At 36.1% G+C, this 8,033-nt stretch overlaps 1 pseudogene; it reads left to right on the top strand.

Moving 5' to 3' along the window:
• The first annotated feature begins 5,178 nt into the window (after positions 1 to 5,178).
• Positions 5,179 to 6,472, top strand: LOC136827905 (rhodopsin-like; annotated as a pseudogene).
• Positions 6,473 to 8,033: the final 1,561 nt, after the last annotated feature.

Genomic DNA, 8,033 nt, shown 5'->3' on the forward strand with positions numbered 1-8,033 from the left:
AAAAATAATAATTTAGAACAGTATCGTTCTGGAATTACAATTGCTTCACAACCTCTACCTGGTCAGCAGGTGCATTAGCTGATCTACTGACTCTATACACCAAACCTCCTTCTTTAAGAAAAACAGGTCTTGATAAATCATTAAGATCACAATCATCAAAATCAGAAAATTCATTTGTTTGGGCTTCTTTTAAAGCCTCGACATTCCATTCAATATCATTAAACAAAATATCACTACTTCTATTACTACTATTACTCGTCAGTGTCAGTTGTCTGTCTATTTATTTCATCCATATCTAAATTGACATTCTCGAGATCAGTCGCTCGCGCACGAGAACGAGTAATAACAGAGACAGGTTCCAACACAGAACCATCAAAACAACACTCATCCCCTATCTCCGTAAGAGTCAAAATTGGGAAATAATTTGCCTCGTCATGTAACACCAAATCATTAGCAAATAACATGTCAACACCGAACGGGTAAACTGTCGACCACCGCCTACCGTACCCTCATAATAATCTGTTTCTAGATACATAGTTTCGAGAGGATAGTAGGCAACCGTGTTAGGAAATCCTCCCAAAACTACAAAATCATTATTTGAAAATTCAAACCCATTAGGTACAGACTTTCTCAAAATTAAAGATTGTGCTGCACGTGTCACGAAGAATCTTAACACTACGTCCCATTTGTTTGTTACCATCAGTGAAAACAGTCCCATTCGATATGTACTTAGCAAATCTCAGTCACTTATTTTCTGTTAATACCTCTTTCTTTGGAGACTTCTCCGCAGAAACAACACTAACGGGCTCTCTATTCTTCTCCAAATAATTTTTCATGGCATAGCAATTTGCCTTTACATGACCCTTCCTATTACACCAATAACAACTTAACCTAGACTCTTGAGATTCTCTGCGTCCACTACCACCATCAGACCTACTACTATTCATGTAGCTACGTGATTCTACATTACTATTTCTACCACTATTTTTATGTTATGGTTTACATTTGCACTCTGATCAAAATCAGACTTTCTTTGATAAGGTTTCCCCTGCCAATTATTTCCATTAGGGGAGAGAACTTTTTTTGGAATATCGTGTACCGAGTCATGTCTGTGTGCAAGGGAGTATTCATCAGAGGCAATTGCCACCTCCTGCAAAGAATCAATTTTCAACTCCTCTAAATGAATCTTTAGCTCCCTTGACACAGACCTCTTAAATTCTTGTCAAAATTAATTCCCTAAATTTTTCAAAATTGTCAACCTCTTTGGACTTTACCCAATCATCCATGAACTGTTCTTTCTTTCGCGTGAATTCCACGAAAGTCATATCCGGACTCTTCTTAAAATTTCTAAATTTTTGCCAATATGCCTCCAGAACAAGATCGTAAACTTTTAGGACTATTGCCTTAACAGAGTCATAATCAGATGACAAGTCCTTTTAAATGACACTGGACCAAAGTGGTCCACATGTCCCGAGGCCAATTCAGCTTTTTAGCAATCCTCTCAAAAGAAATAAAGAATTCGGGGACGTCTTCTTCGTTAAATAGGGGAACAAGTTTAAGGGCACTTAAATTACATTTGTCATTATCACTACGATTATTACCATTATTAGCAGACAACTGCAATTTTAACAATTGAGTTTCATGATCCCTCTCCTTCGCCCTTTCTTCAGCCTGTAGCTGCAGAGCTTTAAATTCCATCTCTTTAATCTTTGCTTGTTCCCTCAAAATACTCAATTTCAGTTCACTTACCCGACCATCATTTACATCATTACCTTCATTACCCATTTCCCTATTTGTATTACTAACACTGTCCTCTTTCTCCTCCACATCTCTGGTACTTACCTCTTCCTTCTCATTTTCTACATTTTCCTTACCATCCTTACCATTCTCTATTTTCTCATCAGTATTGCTATCCAGGGTTTCTTTATAAGACCTAGCTGCTTTAATGACTTCAAATAAAAGCTGACCTTTCCTAACTTCTGAAGCCAACCTTAAATCTAGAAACTCAGCTAAAATAACTGATCTCTTTTTAGATCATAGAGATTCCTCTCCCAATCTGGATCTGCCAAAAATTGGGCAGCTGCGGTCTCTTTCGCCTCAAAATAATGCATGATTACTTGCGAAGTGGGATGAAACTATAATAATTTACCTAAACCTATTCACTGACCTAAACGCCTCTTTGAGTGCAAACGTGAATTATGCTGTTGGATGATCCTGGCAAAAGGTCGCCAAAATATGTAATAAACTTATGTTCACAAAATATTTAATACTTAGGAAGTGGCAAGAGCAGGCACTTTTTCAATTTTAAGATCAGTGCCACAAAGGATTGTTTAAAGCCAAGGGGCAAGATCATCAACAGAGCAAAACACAAAAAAACACTCAAAGAGGACAACAAAAAACATGTTAATCAACCTTAATTATTTATCACAAAAAAAATATTGATAATTACTTAAATGAAACCCCACAAAAAGAGCTGAATAAGGGTATACAAAAAAACCTTCACCTAAAATAAACTTTTTCACACGATAGATCGAGAGACAGTAAATGGGAGGAGGAAGAAAAACCACCTATTCCTAGGAAAGCCTGAAAACTCGAGTAGGAGAGAATGAAAGGGGGAAGCGCCTTGATATTAAATTTTACAAAATAAACCTTAATATTAGATACATAATAATAAACTACTTAAATATAAACTGTCGACGTTAATATTAATTAACACACGCTCAGGGTGAAAGCATGATGAATTTATACAAGTGGCAGAACTACACACACGGCTGTCCAAAAATGATCCTGAAGTCATAAGGAGTCTGCAGCTGGAGGATACAGCACACTGACACGCGTCAGCAAGGTCTATATGAACTGCACACAGTTTATATCCTTACCGACTATCAAAAAGAAACAGGCGTTTTCACGACTCCGGAGGTTGGCAGGGCGAAGGCACACAAGACGAGGGGAAAGACAGGCTGTCCTTCCAAGGGCAACAAGCGAGTCCAGGGATGCAAAGATGAATAGAGAATGTAAGGGAGCACAGGCAGTGCCCTCCAGAACGCACGGGAAGGGCGTCTGATCGCAGCAAAGGAGATGCCCCTCAGTAAACAGCTGCAACAGTCTCCAGATAGAGGAAAACCAGCATCGTCCTCCATAGTACAGATGCAAATCCTGCAAAATTGTAGGAAAATTCAAATGGCGAATCCTGCGCGAATAAAGCCTTCAAAAAACCTCCAAGATAAGGAGCCGAATACACACTGCCTTCATCCTCAGCCAACAGTCCCCACCAAACGTGAGGCAGCGAACGGGGAATCACCAAACAAGCATTTCAGCCAAATAAGTACCTGAAAAGAGAAAAACAACTTTCATGTGCGAGGTACCACTTAATTAATAAAAACCTTTGGTAGGAGCGAGAACAACCTTAACCAGCTTTTCTTGTGGCACAAAAATTAAATTAAATTGAAATTAACTGAAAGTAATTTACTTTAAAAGGCCACAAAGAAAATAAAGCAGATTATTACAATATATATATGTATATATATATATATATATATATATATATATATATATATATATATATATATATATATATATATATATATATATATATACATATACACACACATACATAATATAAATGTATAATATATTGTATTATTTATTATTACTGAAACAGTTTAACCAGACCACTGGTTTTATATATATATATATATATATATATATATATATATATATATATATATATATATATATATATATATATATATATATATATATATATATATATATATATATATATATATATATATATATATATATATATATATATATATATATATATATATGTATATGTATATATATATATATATATATATATATATATATATATATATATATATATATATATATATATATATATATTTGCACATGTGCGTGTACTGCAAACATGTAGTTACTAGCATTAATCCACTTCGTATAAATTCACTTGCTTACAATTTTTTCCTTGCAACTCGGTCATTTTTCATGGTCGAGATACAAACTTGGGAAGGTGTTAGCAAATACTTGGCTTTCTTGAGCTTGTTTACAAATTATCCGGTTAAGTGATTCGCATGCTTTCGCCGAAGAAGTATAAAAGCGGCTTTGTCGTCGAGAAAGCCAACACAGCAAGGCAGCATCTCGAACAGAACATATCTGTCGTTCGTGCAACTGCCTATCTTGTTTTTCAACTGCATCATATCTTCTTGATAAGGTAAGGAAGAAATAAACGACGAAGAGCAGATCACGAGAGGCAAGAATTTCATTAAATCCTTCCCTCTGTACTTCATCATTGTTTCTTCCTTTTATTCGTTCGATGTATTTCTCCCGTTCTTAGCCTGCTGCTTCGTTATGTCCGTTAACCTATAAGGTTTCCCTCCTATTTTGCATACTGGGGAACACCTTTCCTCTCGTGAATTTTTCTTCACTTCCAAACCTCTTTGCAATAATGTCATTTGTTTCTCTCTGGTATCAATATTACCGTTGCTTCATTCTCTTTAATGGTGGCTAGAAATTCAAATTTCGTTCCTATAACTTATAATGCGTGCAGCCAACGATTTAGTGTTTTATTTACGACACTGAAAACTATATTCCACCATGCGCACAAGTAATCTTTGCTAATCGTTTGGCCGAATGCCATCCTGCTGGGTGAACTCCTCTTTGTCATGATCATTTTTAAGAGAAAAAAAATAAACTGATGTTGAACTTCACCCTACTGTTGCAACTCAATTCTTATCTTATGTTTGTGCAAATGATTATTGTTGAGCGAAATCAATTTTCTTGCACGTTTGGAAAAACAATATATTGAAGAAGTCTAACATTTAGGAAATAATGAATGCCATTTCCTTCTCTTTTCGCAAGGTTGAAAATTTTATCATATGCACAAACTAAGAGGAAAGATTGTAATTTGCAATGCCATCCATTACTTTATCTGAGAATCTACCATACAATCATCTATTGTGAAAACTAAAGGGTATGCGATCATTATTCGAGACATTTTGAGAGTTTTAATTGTAGACCAGCTAAAAGACAAAGTCATCTACATTATTCGCAATATTTTTATACCTAAAAACAGACTTTATTCTATTTTGTGCTCAACTGGAAATATTATGAACAAAATTTGTAATGATGTGTATAGATGCATTTTCTTAATTGCAGATGAGTTACTGGGATGATCCTTCACTGATGGCGGGTAGTGTCCTGCCATCCACGAACCCCACAGGGAACTACACCGTAGTCGACACGGTGCCCCCGACATCTCCTTCATTTAGTCGACAACCACTGGTACCAGTTTCCTCCTATGAACCCTCTCTGGTATAACCTAATTGCTATTTGGATGGTTATTATGGGCCTCCTCGCCATGGGCGGCAACTTCTGTCGTTATCTGGGTCTTCATGAACACCAAGTCTCTCAGGACTCCCGCCAACATGTTTGTTGTGAATTTGGCTTTCTCTGACTTTGGTATGATGTTAACCATGTGCCCACCAATTTTAGTTAACTGCTATTACCAGACATGGGCTTTCAGTGACATGGCTTGCCAGATTTATGGTATGCTGGGGGTCAAGCTTTGGAACTATATCTATTTGGACAATGATCTTCATTACTTTGGATCGTTACAATGTCATTGTTAAGGGTCTCTCTGCAGCACCTTTGACCGCCAATGGTGCTTTTGCTGAGGATTGCCTTTGTATGGGGACAAACATTCTTCTGGGGTGTTCTTCCTCTGTTTGGCTTCTGTAGATACGTTCCTGAGGGTAACATGACAGCCTGCGGCACTGATTATCTCTCTGAAGAGTTCTGGAGTCAGTTATACCTGTACTTCTATGCATTTGATTGCTATATCTTCCTCTCTTGTTAATCATCTATTGCTATGCATTCATCATGAAAGCTGTCGCCACTCACGAGAAACAGATGCGTGAACAGGCCAAGAAGATGGGAGTGAAGTCCCTGAGAAATGACCCAGAGAGCAAGAAGACTTCAAACGAGTGCCGTCTCGCAAAGGTCGCCCTTACAACTGTGTCCCTATGGTTTATTGCATGGACTCCCTACTTCGTCATCAATATGGCAGGTCTCTTACACAAGCCTATGGTCACTCCTCTGTTTTCAATCTGGGGTTCTGTCTTCGCCAAGGCCAATGCTGTGTACAACCCTATTGTTTATGCTATCAGCCATCCTAAATACAGAGCTGCTATGGAAAACAAGTTACCTTGCCTCTCATGTGCTACTGAGAGGGACGAAGTTGCCAGTTCTACCGGTGATGCGACAACGGTTGCATCAGCCGACGAAAAGGCTTGAGTATTTTGAGCGTCCTGTCATATATGGTACGATCAGGAGAACTTTCCACCCATTCAAGACCAAAACGATGGCAACGACAGAATTCAACTCTGATTTTTTTTTTTTTTTGTCAATTTGTATTCCTGAATAAATTCTTTGCACTTACAAAAATATGAAATGGTTTCCACTTTTTCCTATCTTGCTCGGACTGTGAAGTATAATAGTGTATATGAAAGGGGGAAAGGCAAATTAACAATAAATTCTGCAAGAATGATAATGCGGTAGAAGATTAATGTAATTCCCAACGAAGCTTTGCATGATCATTCTTACTTTATTTACTTCAACTGTAAACTCTTATCGTAACTTTCAGCTACTTACATGGAAATTATAATTTTGACACAAAAAGGTGTTATCTATAATATTCCGCAGTTTTAAAAAAATAAACTCAGCCGGAAGTGGGTCATACGGAACCCTAAATAATTCTGCTTTTAGTGCCACATGGAATAACTTCCCAGTACAGTAGTTAAAGTCCCTGTTGTCTTTATTCATAAAGATTCATAATTTATAATAACTGATTTCAAGGATGGGGTCAAACATTTAGTAAAACAATATTATTCGAATATTGGCCTAGCTGTACTATACTATGAAATATCTTGAAGGATGTTACAGACCTAGAACTGAAAATAAGGACTGTTAAAGTCTTTATACTACTTTTTAATAATAACTGTTGTGTTTGTTGTAGTATATGCATACCTGTATCTTTGTGTATATAACTATTAGCAATATCTACATGCATCTCGCGTAAAAATCTATATGCCACCTTTTATTTCCAATTCAATTTCTAGTAATGTATTTGGTCTATAACTTCTTTAAACACAAAAGAATAAGCATATATATATATATATATATATATATATATATATATATATATATATATATATATATATATATATATATATATATATATATATATGTGTGTGTGTGTGTGTGTGTATGTATGTATTATGATGTATATGTATATATATGTATGTATTTAAAGATAAAATCCACGAAGGAAACGGAAACACTGGAGAGCTGCGAGGCCTTTCGAAGCTAGGTCCTTTGCTTAGCAGACTGAAGAAATATAAAAGTGAAAATGTTGTGAGTGCGCTCGGATATGGTTTACCCTTCTTTGTATCTAACAGACCCTCTGCTTTAACGATTGCGTCGTCCCTATGTATATTTGAAAAAATTGTGATATTCCTCAAAATCATATTGATATAGTTAAAGGTATCATTTACGGAGCTGCGAGTGTTAGGCATGAAAGCAATTTCCCTGCTTGCTATAAGAAAAGCTTGACCGACCTTAAAAAGACAATACAATCCACATCACAAAAGCTGATAAATCGAATAGTATTGTAATTTTAGATAAAGTTGACTACATATCACGTATGCAAGCCCTACTGGATGATGATGCGACATACAAAAAACTAACAAAAAATCCCCTTGATCAAGGCATAAAAAGTTTCAACATCACAGTGAAAAAAATCCTTAAAGATAAAAAAAACTAATAGGTCAGTTGTCGGTAAAATTTCCCTCGTTACCTTACTCGTACGGATTAGTAAAAACACACAAAGGAAACAGTCCTATGCGGCCTGTTATCAGTACTGTTGGCTCACTATCATATAAACTTTCGAAATGTATTACAAACTCTTGTCTCCGTTACTTGAACTATCTCAGATTCTCACGTATATAATAGTC

This window comes from Macrobrachium rosenbergii, chromosome 42, assembly GCF_040412425.1.
Source record: "Macrobrachium rosenbergii isolate ZJJX-2024 chromosome 42, ASM4041242v1, whole genome shotgun sequence".
NCBI classification, from domain to species: domain Eukaryota; kingdom Metazoa; phylum Arthropoda; class Malacostraca; order Decapoda; family Palaemonidae; genus Macrobrachium; species Macrobrachium rosenbergii.